A 16,238-nucleotide genomic window follows, 5' to 3' on the forward strand; every position below is an offset into this window, starting at 1 on the left:
CATGAAACCTTTCTTGGAATATGATTGGTTAACTGTTTTTGCCAGGGCAAGATATATATGGCTCAAGGAGTAGTGACCCTTCCAAATGGAGACCTACTTCTATCATGGGCTAAGCAAATTCAGCTGCTTAGGCCCTTACTATAGCCTCAGAGACCTTTGTCACTGCTGCCTGACAATGGCCAACTGCTAGCATCATGGGATGAGTGAGATCCAGCTGTTCAGCCCCAGCCCCACAGTCTATAAAAACTGCAAAATTGGTGATCATGCACAAAACATATACACAACCTTGATGGAGAAACCATTGTCCAGACTGTTTTTCACTGGATAGGCACAGTTTAAAAAATTAAGGGCACACTGTGGGTCCAAACCAAGGGTGCACTTTTGAGTATCATTCTGTGTGTGGTGTAGTGTGGTGTAGCCAGTGTGGTGTAGTGGTTAAGAGCGGTAGTCTTGTAATCTGGGGAACCGGGTTCGTGTCTCCGCTCCTCCACATGCAGCTGCTGGGTGACCTTGGGCCAGTCATACTTCTTTGAAGTCTCTCAGCCTCACTCACCTCACAGAGTGTTTGTTGTGGGGGAAGGGAAGGGAAAGGAGAATGTTAGCCGCTTTGAGACTCCTTAAAGGGAGTGAAAGGCGGGATATCAAATCCAAACTCTTCTTCTCTTCTTCTTATGTTTGTGTTGAGGTGAGGGATGTGTGCTATGATTGTCATATGGAAGCACTCTGTGTGAAAGTGTGGCCGTTGTGGTGCAACAAAGCAGTTTCCATGTGGCTCTCTTGTATTTCATGGAGTTTCCATGTAAGTGCTAGATTTTCCTGCTGGTGGTGCCCATGCCTGGTAAAGAGGCTGAGTATTTGCAATTGAGGAAGGGTAGCCAAATCACCAAAAACAAAGAAATGCATGATCTGAAAGAGGGCCAACATTAGCATGAAATTTTCTCATTCATATGTATAGATGCGCATTTAGAAATGATTGCTATGATTTAAACAGAAATACAGTACATCTCACTACAGTGGGGTAGACTGTGACCAGGTGACCTGGGCACCTGCTCAGTCTGCTATCCAGCTGCTAACTGTTAAGGGGCAGCTTTAGGGCCCCCTTTGCTCTCCCTTCTTTAAACTGGACTGGGACTCGACAACCTGTCAATATGACGGTCTGTAAAATGGGACACATGGTCACCCTAAATTTGGGATTGGTGTCCAATGGTGGGCTGCAGCAAATCCCTCGTGTAGGTATAGCACAGCATCACTGAATCATATCTCATGCTACCAAGGAACCTGAAAGGCCATCAGGGAAGGCTCTGTAAGGCGAGTCCCTTCAACAACCCTCCTGCATAGAATGTTCTTTGCCATTGTCCCAGCATCACACAGCGCAATAGTTAAATCATTTATTGCCTTAGCCAGGCACCCTTGAGCCTCTGATGGTTTCCATGGCAATAGCTCTTATGCGGAGAAGCAGGCCAGCCTAGTAATAAGCATCCTGGGGTAGGAGAAAAGGATTTAGTGTACCCAAGTTAGAGTGTCACTATGGGGGCAATAATAGGATTGCAGGCTGCCGCTTCCAGTTCTGTTTTTATCTCTTCATAATAAACTAAAGTGTAATGGAGGACGGGGGGCAGTGGGAAAGAAAAGAGATGTATTTCCGACGTTTAATACCCTGCTGACTAACCCAGGGGATTTGTGCATTGGTTTCCAAATACAAATAATAATATATCTAAAACGAAAACATGAAAATGAAACAATAATAACACACACATACAAAAGAGACCCCAACAAGCGACAGCAAAAATTGGCTCAATCTCACCATATGCAGTAGCTTTTCTGACAAAGAACAACAACATATGGAGCACAATTTCTGAAAGATAAAAGGGAATCAGCCAAATGGACCTCCCTATGTAGGGAGTTGCACAGCAAAGACACCACCACTGAGAAGTCCCTGCTCCATATAGCTTCTTGAGTGGCAAGGGTCCTCCAAGCAAAGACTCCCTTGGTAATCTAAAGGCAGTGGGGGAGGGGAGGGGCATAGAGAATGAGGCTCTTCTTTGGCTACAATGCACCCAGATGATTTGGGGCTTCAAGGATCAAAACCAGTACTTTCACTTTGGCTACATCACTAACTACTAGCTGTTGCAATACCTTATGGCAAGGGGGGCTAACCTGTGACCCTCCAGATTTTCATGAGACCCCAAACAGCTGCATTGGGTGGCCACTTCATTATGCCTCACAGTAGGACTGGTACTACCTCGGTTTTTTTGTCTTTGTTCTGCCCATTACAGTCATACCTCTAGTTGCATTAGTTCATGTTGCAGATTTTTGGGTTGCGAATACAGCAAACTCGGAAGTGTATACTTCCAGGTTTTGCCGCATGCGCAGAAACATTCTGTGCGCTTCGCGCATGCGCAGGAGTGCTCTATTGCGTCACGCGCACACGCAGAAGCGGCGCTCTACTTATGGACTTTTCAGGGTGTGAACGGCACCCCTGAACGGATCACGTCCATAAGTAGAGGTACCACTGTACTAAGTTGAGATTTTACTAAATTGTAAGGAAAAGGAAACATAATTTTGTGTAATCTGCCCTCCCCGCTGGTGACACAAAATTCCATATCTTCTTACAACTCTTCCTGTGGTCTCATGTTGACTGCATGGCAGACAAGATGGAATGTTGCAGGATACGTCCCATGCAGGGTAGCAGCAATCCCCAGCACACTTGCTAGAACCTGCCTGGTGGATAGGAGTGGAATCACTATAACAGTGTCTCCAGTCCCAACAGACAGGCTACAATCAATGGTACCAAATACTGCTGGGATGTTCAAGAGTCTTCAAAAGGTGACAATTGTCTCTTAGTTTGACCAATGCAGTTTAGGTTCCCAAAGCATGCCCTGAAGTCAGAATTGGATGGATCTAAATCAGGGGTCAGCAGCCTAAGGCCCATGGGCCGGAAGTGGCCTGTGGAGGTCGTTTGACTGGCCCACGAGCAACCCCCAAACTGAGGTGCCCACTTGTGTGTGCGCTAAACTGGCGCAGCACAGCGCAGGGACTCATTTCCGTGGTGCCGAAAATTGCGTCTGTGCACGCCGATGCCGAAAATTGCGGGGGTGCACTCGCAATCTGGCCCACAGAGGGATCTCCGCAGGACAGGTCCAGCCCAGGCAAGATAAACCTTGCTAACCCCTGATCTAGATGAAGACTGGGAAACCTTGGGGCCAGGGGCCACTCGCCATTTCTAAAGCCTTTTTTGACTGGTCGTCCATGTTTTCAACCAACATTTTAGTCTTTTCTGTGTTTATTTTAAAACCTGCCACTTCTCCAAATCTTTAAATTTCTTCTAGGAACACTTACTATAGGTTGTTCCAAAGCTCAACAACTTTTCTGTTTGGATTTTCACTGTTTGAAATATGGCAACCCTAGCTTATGTGCATGCTTATTAATACATACAGGCAGTGATACGGGTTTGGGTATATTTTTGTTTTTCTATTTGTTTCTGTGTGAATTTCAACCCTTGTTCTCTCAACATCAGTTTAGAATTCCTTTGACTCCAAGTCTTTGCAAAGATGCTTAGCCACTTAGGAATGGCAAATGGGACCAGAGGTTTCTGTTAGGGCAGCATAACGGAACACTTGGCCCTTAAGAAGTTACTTACAGACTATACGTGTGGGATTTTTAGGGTCCCATCCTCCATCTTCCACTCTACTACTTCTCAGCAGCACCACACTAGAGCTGTTAAGCACATGACCTCATTAACACTAACTAGGTTTGGCCTCTACAGAACCAAAGAATCCTAGACTCACTTCCCTGGGAGTAGGTAAACCCTAATGAACTCATTGGGACTTGCTTCTAAATGGCCATGCATAGGATTGGAGTTGTAAATAAGCAGTTGCTTAAAACTGCTTGCACTGTGAATGCAAAGCCAGCGCTTGCCAGAATGTATCTTACTTTTTGTTTTCTATCCTCTATTAACAGCATTCACTTTTACTGTTAATGTGTGAAAGCTTATCAGCCATCAGCCTGGGAGGAGAGACTGAATGAAATGAAGATGATGTAGATAGTGGGAGAAGCTAACCAGTGAGTGCTGTGTGTGTGTCTGTCTCATTGCTGCCTTAGGGTACCATCAGCAGCTGCTGCAAACATAAGCAAGTCTGGCCCAGCAGCAGACAGACTGGATAGTTACCAAACCTCCAGCAGCTCAGCAGAGGTACTTAAGTTCACAGCTTTTCATCAGAATCCCCAGAAAGCTGCCCGCTAGTGTTGAATCCCTGTTTATTGAATCATACTGCTTGGAGCGGCTCTTCTTGCAGATATAACAACTGCAATGATATACTAGCAGCAGTTCCTCAGTTTCTCCAGGGGCAACAGATTCCTCCCCCCCCCCCCCCGCCATTGCAGCCAGGGTGCCATTCAAGCATGATCAAGCTCTAACCAGCTCTCAGTGGAATTTTCTATAGATTTTGCATCTGTTAAATGGTCTGTGCAAGACCATTCCTCCCCTTCTTTTTCATCTGAATGCTGACTTCCTCTCTTGGCTACTCAAGCATCTACAAATCTTCCCAGCATCTCCAGCTCATCACTGACGCTTCTTTGGATAGGTCCCAGTAGGTGTTTAAATGGGATTCAAATAGACAATTATAGGATGTTAGGCAAGGCCAAGGGAAGAGTGGGGATATGCCAACCATATGGCAATGAAAATGAGATTCCTTTTTTTAGGACTCCCAAATTCACTTCCACTTATTAATGCTGGTTTATCTGGAGCCCCTTATATGTTCATATGGGGAAAGGATACAGATCTCCAGACTCCATATTCTCTCCCTTGCCAGGAGAAATGTTAGGTAGTATTGGATCAGATGATGAGTTGACCTAAACCTGATGTTATACATATCCTTGCATATAGAGCAATTATGCCAACTATATTGAGCCAAGGATGTCTGTGCAGTAGTAAGTTCTATAAAATTTAATGAGACTTACTCCCAGCTAAGTGGAGTTAGAATTGCATCCTAAATCTGGAGTAGAAAATACCCTACAGAATTCATATGGCAGAATCAGGACTAAGAAGAATACAATATGAAGGACCACTTCATAGATGCATTTGTTACTCAGGAACCAATTTCTACGTACAAAATGTATGTATGCAGGATCACTTATGAAGGGTGCCCATATATTAAAAATGACATGTTTTCCCTTCAAAATAATCCATGCAGGACCCTTACCAGATTCTTTCTTTTCTGAAGCTGTGGACACATTACTATTTACTTGGGCTCCAGTGTGCTCCCATTGCTGGTGTTTGGAGCCAAGTATATATAATGTTAGCCTCAGCCCTTACTTATCCTGTAGTTTCTTGAGAAATGCTGCTGCTTGATGGGGTTTCTCTCAAACCAATTTCCATCTGATTTGAAAACATAAGCTGAAGTGTTACACTGGAGACAGCTGTTGTGCATGCAGAGATGACAGTTTCTTTGAATAGGAGTTAAGAGTTGCTTTGCTACCTGATTCACCTGGGTCTGTGCAGTTAATGGTGCTCCTGGATGTAGATGAGAAGGAGTAAAACTCCTGGATGTAGATGAGAAGGAGTAAAAATTGTAAAACTTAAGAAAGTTAGATGGTGTTGGATTGAAACTGAGAGGTTTCTAGCTGCAACAATATATAAGAACATAGATGGGGAAAAGAAAGGGTTTGAAAAATAAGGTAATGCTATAAGCTGTAATGCTTTAAATGAAGGATTTGCTGAACAAATAATCTTAATTGGGATACAAGAAGGAGAAGTATGAGGAGGTCTGAGAAATTTGTTATTTAAAAGTATGGTTTATGAATTTTATGTCTGTGTTTAATGTTTCTGTTTGTTTTGTTTGTTTGTTTGTTTAAAAAATTGGAAAATTTAATAAATATTCTTAAAAAAAAACAAGAAAAAAAAAGAGAAGGAGTTTTTAGATCTCGGGATGAGATTGAATAAGTTTTCTGAATCTATGGACTCGTTGGACAAATTTTGTTTGTTGCCCACATTGGATTATTTATGTATTGCTGTTTTAATGTTTCATATTAATTGTCTTTGTTGTGTTTTATTATTTTCTCTTGCTCACCACTTTGGATACTTTTAAAAATATAAAGTGGTATATAAATATTTCGAAATGAATAAATAAAATGGCCCTGGTTTCTAACTACTGATGCTACCAGTCAACACATTTTCAGTTCTTTGAGCAGTGGATTTGCTTCTTGGATTCTTGGCAGTCCACAGTTAAACTATGGAGGCTTTGATGGCTACCAACATAGATGGCTTTAAAAGCGGATTGGAAAAATTAATGGAAGATAAAGCTATCTAGATGGCTACTAGCCATGATGGCTGTGCTCTGCCTCCACAGCTGGAAGCAGTAATACTTCTGGGTATCAGTTCCTGGAAACCACCAGAGGGCAGAGTGCTCTTGTGCTCAGATCCTGCTTGCAGCTTTCCCATAGGCATCTGGTTGGCCACTGTGAGAGGAGGATGCTGGACTGGATGGATCATTGGCGTAATCCAGCAGGCTCCTTGGAATGTCATATGTTCCCTGCCACTTGGCCTGGGCGGCAGTCCCACAAATGAGTGGGAGTGAACTTTGTTGTTTGAGGACTATTCAAGAGTGGCCAACTACATCATACCATGGCTAGGTCCAAATAGGAAAAATGTGGTTACATCATTTGTATTTGGTGAGAGGCCAAATTTGTATTTTGTTAGATTTGGTTCGTTCATATTAGATCCCTTCTCTGTGGCACTGCTAGTACACAGGTTCCTAATTCCTCGTGTTCGAGAGCTGACTTCCTAGGAATAGGAGACTCTGCCAATTTCAGTTTCTTTCAGTTTCCGATTTTTCCAATTTTAAGTTCTGTTCTTCACATTTCCACATCAGTTTACAATTAAAAAAACCCTCAAGAAAATTAATCAAGAGTTTTGGGCAAATTTCTCCTAATATAGACATTTTTGTACACAATTTTTCTTAATATACACATTTTTGAAAAGCAACTGCACCTAATATAATGCATTTTTGCATTTCCCCCCTCACTGTTATATGCATCTTTGTTCACATTACTTGGCTGAAGAACTCACAGTTTGCCACATCTTGTAGAAGTGCAAATTCCAGATGGCTGGGCTTTGCTTTACGTATTGTTTCATAAAGTGTGAATTAGGTAACCTTGCTTTTAAATGTGAACAAATTCCCCTCCCCTGTCCCATGTGTAATTACCATTAATGTAAGGGTGTGATTGCAAAGGGACATTCTTCTGGGATTGCATATTCTCATCAATGGCTGATAGTCCTTATGGCTATAACTGACCTCTGGGATCATACATGCCTCTGTATGCCAGTCACAGGAGCAACAACAGCAGGAGCAAGTCATGTCCTTCTTGTGGGCTTCCCACCAGCATCTGGTCAGCCACTTTGGGAAGCTGGATGCTGAACAGGATTGGCCTTTGGTCTAATCCAGCAGGGAGGCCTCTTCTTCTGTTCTTCTGCTTTGATCCCTGCTCTCCACATCTGCATGACAGATGTAGAAAACTGCAGCATACCTTAGTCTGCATCATACCTGCTATGAAAGTACAGAACTGGAAGGAACAGAGCCTTCCATGCAACTGTGCCCTAAGGAAATTTCAGATGAAGCTGCAGAGGAAAATGTTGACTACGTCTCATTTCTGTGATAAGTACTGGGGAGTACACAGCCGTCCGCCTGCCAAAACAAAGGGTCTGAGATAGGAACAAGCAACACAGTGATCCTTTCTTCCTCCTGGAACATATAATGCTAAGCCATTGCTGGCTGCTTTTTTCACTTAAAAGACAACAATGCAAAGCAGACACAACAGAGACTTGAATAATATTTTACCAAGTTGCTGAATATCAGGGGGCGGGCTGCATTATATCAGCCAATCCCCTTTCTTGGTTTGCTTCTGCCTGCCCTTGATTACTGCTGCCGATTGACAGAGAGCTGTGTTGAGCAGTATACAGCTGTATACGACCTCTGAAGCCATGATGATCTCTGCTGAAGGCGGAGTGTTTTGCCTAACCTCTCTGCCTTTGAAGTGAATTCCCATCTGCTAGCACAGAAAGGAAATATTGTGCGAGGTGTGGGCTGCTCTTATTGATCTGCAAGCTGTGCAGAGGTTCTGCAATTGCTGAGGTCAGGCTGGAGCATAAATCCTTTCTGTCTCTCAAAGCTCCCAAAATGTATTGGAATTAAGTATAAAATGGAGACCTGAGCTAGTGGAAGTGGGCTAAAATCCACTTAAGCCTGCATGCTGGCATACTGGGTGCCTTAGCTGCTGGACCCAGGTTGTCTCTGATTTTTTAGAGCAGAGAACCATTGGTCACTGAAACGTATGTGAAACAATTGTGGTTGACAGTATTATTTTACAAGTGGGACTTGCAGCAAAATGTTGCAGTGTAGAGTGCTCCTGTTTAGGATTCCAACCTGTCAACCATACCTTCATCCACAGTCCCACACCATAATTTTCCATTTCCCTCCCAACAAACACTAAGCAAGCTATGGCCATTAAACATCCTCAGACTGTCTGGGGTGTGTGTGTGTGTGTGTGTGTGTGTGTGTGTGTGTGTGTGTGTAGGAGAGAAGAGTTAAGAATACAAGATTCCTGCTGTATAAGATGAAAGGCCCATCTGGCCCAGCATCCTGTTCTCATAGTAGCTAACCAGATGCCTATATGAAGACCACAAACAGGACATGAGCACAACAGCATTTTCCTCAGTTTTACTTCCCAGTGACTGGTATTCAGAGGCATATTACCTCTGATACTGGAGATAGTACATAGCCATGATGGCTAGTAACAACTGACAGTCTTTTCCTCTGTTTAATTGTCCAATCTTTTAAAGTCATCCAAGCTGGTGGCCATTACTACATTTTGTGGGAACCAATTCCATACTTTAGCTATGTGCTGTTCCTCCTTTTGTCAGCTGTAAATCTTTCAACATTTGGCTGTATTGGGAGACCCCAGGTTCTAGCATTGTGAGAGAAGGAGGCCAAAAAATTCCTCTATCCACTATCTGCACACCATGCATAATTCCATGCACCTCTGTCATGTCCTCTTTTTTTCCTACACCAAACCGCCCAATTTTCCACATAGGTAAAGGTAAAGGGACCCCTGACCATTAGGTCCAGTCGTGACCGACTCTGGAGTTGCGGCACTCATCTCGCTTTATTGGCCGAGGGAGCCAGTGTACAGCTTCCGGGTCATGTGGCCAGCATGACTAGGCCGCTTCTGGCGAACCAAGCAGCACACGGAAACGGCGTTTACCTTCCCGCTGAAGCGGTACCTATTTATCTACTTGCACTTTGAGGTGCTTTCGAACTGCTAGGTTGGCAGGAGAAGGGGCTGAGCAACGGGAGCTCACCCCGTCGTGGGGATTCGAACTGCTGACCACCTGATCAGCAAGTCCTAGGCTCTGTGGTTTAACCCACAGCGCCACCCGCGTTCCTAATTTTCCACATAGGTGAGTTCATTTTGGTTGCTCTTTTCTGAAACATTTCCAGCTCTGCAATATGCCCTTTTTGCGGCACAGAGATCAGAACTGAACAGAGCATTCCAAGTGCCTCTTCTCACCCTGGCATTTTCCATGTGTGGCAAAGCTTGAAAAGAAATTTTAATTTCTGCAGACAGGTTAAGAAAGCTTGGAGCTATTGGTGATGTCTTGGCCAATGTGATTAGGTCAAGATCACAAAATATTCCATTCAGCAACACCTCTCACAGCCACTCACATGGGGTGGTGCTGAGTACGCATGGCAGGAGCAGCACCATGCTGACTTTAAGAAGCACTTTGGAACACCTGATAGTTTGTGAGGTGCTGACTTGCTGCTATGTTCTTGCAGCCTAAGGACAAAGATATTCACAAAGTTTTAGAGCAGTAACACTGGGTTCATCACTTAGAGTGCAAGCCTCACGTTGCAGCATAGGCTTTGTGCGCATGACAATTTATTCTAGAATCAATGGATCAATAGATCTATTCAGACATTTTGGCACCTGAAGTGGACCCCAAAATTGTGCCCCACTCCCTGCCAGGGAAGAAGAGGTGAGGAAAGGTTTATATCAAGAATAAGGTGTGAAGGAAGATTGGTGTTGCGATCTGCTGTCCCTGTGAATCCTGCCACCTGAGGCAGTCACCTCCCCTTGCCTCGTGGTTGGGCTGGCCCCGGATCAATTGCATATTTGTTGCCCCTGAAAAGTGCTTCTTGCTCTAAAAATGTTGTTTGTCTTCAACCACTTGTACAGCAGGTCTTCACAACATTTACAGGAGGTGGTAAATGGGCAACTTCTGAGGGATAACTCTAGCTCTTTAGCAGACGGCAAAGGCAAAGCGCTGCCCTGGAATAATGGGTGAGATGCTGTAGAGAAATACTCTTTCCACCGCCAGAGAGGCATCCTTCATTCAATTAGAATTGTCAGCTGTCTTAATTTTGCCACGGCACTCATGAATAAAGAAACATTGCTTTCAGGACAAGCAGATGTCTTGAATTTGTAAGGTATGTACATAAAAGGAAATATACAGTGTTTGAACTGTTCAGAAATACAAATTCTATCTTCCACACAATCCTCTCACATCTGCCCCCTATCCCACTGGCACACATGGCTTATGAACGAATTGCTATCATGCCTTGCTCAAAAAAAACCCTCCAGGCACTTTGAAGAGGTCAGGAGGCATTTTGTTGAGTTGGCCAGTGAGATTTTTTTATTTCCCTAGGTGATTAACTCCCTAAAACAAACTCATTGATTTTTTGTTGATGTTGAGGATCATAATTTTTTTACAGGTTGTTGTTGTTTAGTCGTTTAGTTGTGTCCGACTCTTCGTGACCCCATGGACCAGAGCACGCCAGGCACTCCTGTCTTCATTTTATTATTATATTATATTATATAACCTTTAGGACTGGTGTTTGGCATTAGTACTCTTATTGTGGTTATGTATGCCTAACACAACCCCACTCCTTGACCCTAAGTGTAACAGAACTGACCAATTGGCTGGGGAGATGGCAACCTTGGTCTGGATTAGAGAGAAAGCTCCTCTTGGATGTACTACCTGCAAATTGTGTATCTAGTCCAGAATTGCCAAATCAACATTCCCAGCCTCACTATGGGCTTGTAGTATTCAAAAGCAAAAGCTGCACATTATGTTCTATTGGGTGATGATGCTGTTCTTGGGATACTGCACCATCCTTGAAATTGGCAGGCATCTGGCAGCTCTCCTTTCCTCACTTTGTTCTCAAATCCCTCTGTGAGCCCCGCTGCCTTCTGCCAATTTCGCAAGCTGACAGAGAGAGTGAGAGAGAGTTTGCAAACGGCTGAACGTTGCCCTCACTGCCCATCGTTTTCTTCTGCCTCACTTGCTGCTTTTGAGGACAAAATTGATTGTGGCATTAATTGGTTGCTCAAATTCATTGAACAGACACCTAATTGTGCTGGAGGACTGATACTGACACCATTCGAGAGGCCACTGCCCTCATTCCCTTTTGCTCACTTTTTATGCCTGAACGGAGGGAGACCCTGCAATCATTTGGGCAAGTTGCAGAGGAAATGCAGGCTCATATATCTACCTGCTGGTTTGGAGCAGTGGCAAATCCTTCTAAGTGTAGCCTTCCCTAAGCCATGACCCCTCTTCACCTTTAACACTGATCTCCCCCATGTTGCTGCTAATAATTGTGTGGCCTTCAAGGAGCTCTTTCCATCCAAACAATAATCTGGGCTCTCAGGAAATTAGCTTTCCTAGTTTCTCTGTTCAACCATGAACTCTTTTTTTTTATAAATAAAAAAGAGAAAAAACAGATAAATAACAAAAATACAGAATAAAGAAAATTTAAGAACACATAAATTTTCAATTGCTTATTTTCCTTTAACTTGTTTCCCGGACCTCCTCATACCTCCCTTTTTTGTATTCCACCACAAATTGTTAGTTCAGCAAATCCTTACCATTATATTATTACCATTATATTATAATCCTTTTTTTCATATTCTCTTAAAGCATTACAGCTGGAAACCACTTAATTTCATTCCAACATCATTCTAACATTCATTGATTTTACAATATTTCTGTAGATAGTCTTTAAATTTCTTCCAATCTTCTTCCACCGACTCTTCTCCCTGGTCTCGGATTCTGCCAGTCATTTCTGCCAATCCCATATAGTCCATCACCTTCATCTGCCATTCTTCCAAAGTGGGTAGATCTTGTGTCTTCCAATACTTGATCTTCTTTGTGGTCTTTCAAAAACCTGTCTTTGTCATTAACTGATCTTATTTTTATCTTTCTTCCTTTATATTTAAAGGATAGTCCTTGGGGAAATTCCCACCTAAAGAGAATTCTATTTCTTCTCAGCAGGGCAACTAGGTCACCGTAGTTAAGCCTTAAGTCCAAAAGATGTTTTGGAATATCCTTAAATATCTCCACTCTTGAGTCGTCAATTTCCAGAGTCCTTTGATAGTGCAGATTCAAAATTTTATCTCTCTCCTCTTTTGTTCGGAAAGTAATCAAACAGTCCCTCACCTTGTTCCTCCTTTGTCCTCTTCCAAGTCTAAATGCACTCACTATCTTGAATTCTTCCTTCCCCAAGTCCTGTTGCCAAAAATCTGTAAATTCCTGTGTAAGAAAGTCAGCCAGATTGTCTTTCTCACGTTCTGGTACAGCCCTAATTCTTAAATTCTTTTGTTTCTCTTTCAATTCAATCATGGACAGTGTCAAACCATGGTCCTCCAATTGCTTGCATACTGGTGGTATCTTCTCTTGAGTAGCAGTTGCAATGTCTTTTGCTTCTTCAGCTATCTTTCTGGTCGAAGCAGATTCCTGCAGTAATTTTTCAATGGATTGTGTATTGGTAGTGACCTTCTGTCCCAAATTATTAATGCTTGTAGTATTCAGGTCAATTTTAACTGATGCTTCAGCTACTTGTTTATTTGTCTCAGCTACCTGCTTGGCTAAATTTCAACCATGAACTCTTAAGGGCCACACTACACATGATAATATGCATTAGCTTTTTAGTGCAGGTGTTCAAAATGCACATTGGATCGGCTGGACTCATAATTAAGGGTATCAGCACAGGTGTGTAGAGAGAGAATTTAACCCTTTTCTCCATTGCTGTAGTCCTGAGGAATACCAATCCTCCGAAGCTGGTGTTTGCTTTGGCAGGAGGGAGAGGGAGAAAATTCCCCATTGACATATTTAACATCACTTCTTGTTTGGTCCTGAATGGATGTCATGACTGTATTAGCCCATCCTGCTAGCTGAATTGGGGAGCATCAAGATCCCATCCCATCGTTCATATCTGTTGTCATAGGCATCCATGAAAAGAGAGCATGACATCATAGAGCACCATCAGGACCTGACAAGAACATAGATGAATATTAACTTTACTGGTGTTTCACTTAAAGGTGAGCCTCTCTGATTCACATTTTCCTGAACAATATACAAACACAGCCATCCTTCAAAATGTGCTTCTCCAAATTTTTGCAATATTCATGTTAAAATGCTGGTGAATTTCCATGAGGACTTTAAAAATAGCACAAACTGATGTGAAGAAGTGGACAACTGAATTTAAGATGGAAAAATGAGAATATGGGAAGAAAAGAAATCGACAGATTCATTCATCATCTAGTCACTGTATGTAAAAAGTTCTGAAGTTCTTCTAGGCTTTTGTAGCTCTGGAAGCAGTGCCTAGGTAGGTACCCCTGACTGTTAGGTCCAGTCGCGGACGACTCTGGGGTTGCACGCTCATCTCGCTCTATAGGCTGAGGGAGCCAGCGTACAGCTTCCGGGTCATGTCACCAGCATGACTAAGCCGCTTCTGGTGAACCTGAGCAGCGCACAGAAATGCCATTTACCTTCCCGCTGGAGCGGTACCTATTTATCTACTTGCACTTTGATGTGCTTTCGTACTGCTAGGAGGGCAGGAGCTGGGACGGAGCAACGGAAGCTCACCCCGTTGTGGGGATTTGAGCTGCCGACCGTCTGATCGGCAAGCCCTAGGCTCTGTGGTTTAGACCACAGTGCCACCTGCGTCCCTGGCAGCAGTGCCTAGGAGACTATATTTAAGGGGGCCAGCTGAAAAATAGAGCAGGACTCCTGCTTCTTTAATAGTTTAGAACAGGCATAGGCAAACTCCAGCCCTCCAAATGTTTGGGACTACAATTCCCATCATCCCGGACCACTGGTCCTATTAGCTAGGGATCATGGGAGTTGTAGTCCCAAACAGCTGAAGGGCCGGAGTTTGTCTATACCTGGTTTAGAAGCTACTGTGGTATATCTATTTATTACTAATTGTGTAGAAGAGGGCATTTCAGCAGGTGTAGCTTGCATGACAGATTTTTAAGGCTGTTTTAATATGGACACTTCTTTTCACAATGAATGGGCATTTGTTTGGTGCAGAGCCTTCAGGATGTGCTTCTTTTGTGGGCATGTTGCATTTACCAAGTAGTTAGCTCCCTACTCCCTCCCCCTCTGTCAAATCCTGGTGGATTTAGTGGATGAGACCAATAGTGGTTCCAATGGTCAAGAAGGCAGTTTCTGCATGAGAGAAATAAGAGTCAGATGGGGCTTGTCAGCCTGCGAAGCTAGCCCATCTACAAGAATGAAAACTCTGACCCTAAACCTCCATTGTCGTGTGGCTATTCTCATTTGTGAGAAAAGCTTCAGGAGTAAAACCTAAGGAACAATCCATACTCACTGTCTTGCAGCACATCTTCAGGAGAAGGACAATACACAAATCCAGAGTGGAGTCCCTGAAATGGTGGGATGGTACCTTGTATGTCTCCTTCCGGCAACTCCTGCAGCCAAGCTGGTGTCAAACATATTACAGTACTCTGCTTTCCTTTGGACATCAGTAAGCTTGGGGGTGGGAGGGTGTGTTCACATCTAGACAGCCCAGGACCTCCTGGCTCAGGCTTGCTTAGTGCGGCAAGCCAGACACTTTTGTGTTACCTGACCTCTAAAATCAGACCTGCTAAGGAGCACTTTATATACAGTTCATATTTTATCAAAGATGTACAGCAGGGCTGAGAAACCTCTGGCCCTCCAGATGTTGCTGGACCATAATTCCCACCATCCCAGAGAGGCCAATATTTTAGTTTTGTGGCAAAAGTACTGTTTTGGTCAGATTTAAACTATGGCTTCAAATCAATTTGCAGCCATACAGAGAGACAACTGCCTCGCTGCCAGGGCTTCTGACACAATATAATGGTGGAGTAGACAGCCCCATTGATTGCTTTAGCATGCTGTGCCTGCAGCTGCTGTGTGCAAGTCACATGACTTCCTGAGATGCGCTGAATGCCAGCTTTGATTTACACGCTGATAATGTAACATTTTATGAGACACAGAGCTACAAACTACCGACGCAGGAGGACAGCCAAACAGAGAACACACACAAAAACAGCAGCAGATTTATCCCCAAGTAAATGTTTAAATGCTTTTCTAGTGGAAGAGACTCTGCATTTGTGTCCACACTGTAAATGCTTGTCGAGATGAATTTCATAAAAACATTGAACTCTGGTTGAGTATTGCTAGATATCTTTTTGAATTTACCAGTGCAAACAGAACCATTGGTTGGATTCTGATGAGGCTAGGTTCATAAGCTTGGGGTCCTTTTTCTGAAGTAGAGAAATTTTGGGATAGTGAAAAGTGGACAGGGTCTGAGTATTGACAGATAATTTCAGATGGAGTGCAAGTAAGTGCTCTGATGGTAATGTGCATTATTTCACTGGTATCAAAATGTGGAAAGTGAGCATCATTGATTGACTCTGGACTGATGCTACCAGGAAATACCGTATTCCTGCAGAGGGCATTGAGTAAGCCTGAGTCCTCAGTTTACCAGGGTTGGTCACTGCAGAGGCTGAAGGAGAAGCAAAGGTCTGATGGAAAAGAACAGCAAAGTTTGAAGAGCTGTGTTTCCTGGTAATCATCAGGCAAGGTAAATTGGAAACAGCTACAAATTGTGCATATACACAAATGAGCAAAGCCTTAGGGAAAGCAGTAAGCATGGAATGTTCAGTGTAAGTACAAGCTTAGTAGATACCACTGCCTACAGATGCAAAGAAGATACAAACCAGAATAAAACAGAGACAAAGGACCATCTGTAATACTGTTCCCTATTATAATATTTTCTCTCTCAAAGGACAAAGCATCCGGAAAAGAGGCAGGGAAGTAAAAATGTTAAGATGCACAGCAATATGTAGATTTGAAACAAATTAGGACTATAAAGTGTTTCAGAGAGAAATAAAAAGATGTGTGTGTGTGAGAGTGAGTG

The 16,238-nt window shown here is 43.3% G+C and overlaps 1 long non-coding RNA gene across 1 annotated transcript; it reads left to right on the top strand.

Annotated features, from left to right (window-relative positions):
* Positions 1-2,436: 2,436 nt before the first annotated feature.
* On the top strand, positions 2,437-10,459 carry LOC128416304 (uncharacterized). The gene is made up of 2 exons (XR_008331181.1): positions 2,437-2,826; positions 10,231-10,459. It is a non-coding gene; the product is annotated as an uncharacterized LOC128416304 (long non-coding RNA).
* The last annotated feature ends 5,779 nt before the right edge of the window (positions 10,460-16,238 follow it).

Source organism: Podarcis raffonei, chromosome 6 (genome assembly GCF_027172205.1).
Source record: "Podarcis raffonei isolate rPodRaf1 chromosome 6, rPodRaf1.pri, whole genome shotgun sequence".
Classification (NCBI taxonomy): Eukaryota; Metazoa; Chordata; class Lepidosauria; order Squamata; family Lacertidae; genus Podarcis; species Podarcis raffonei.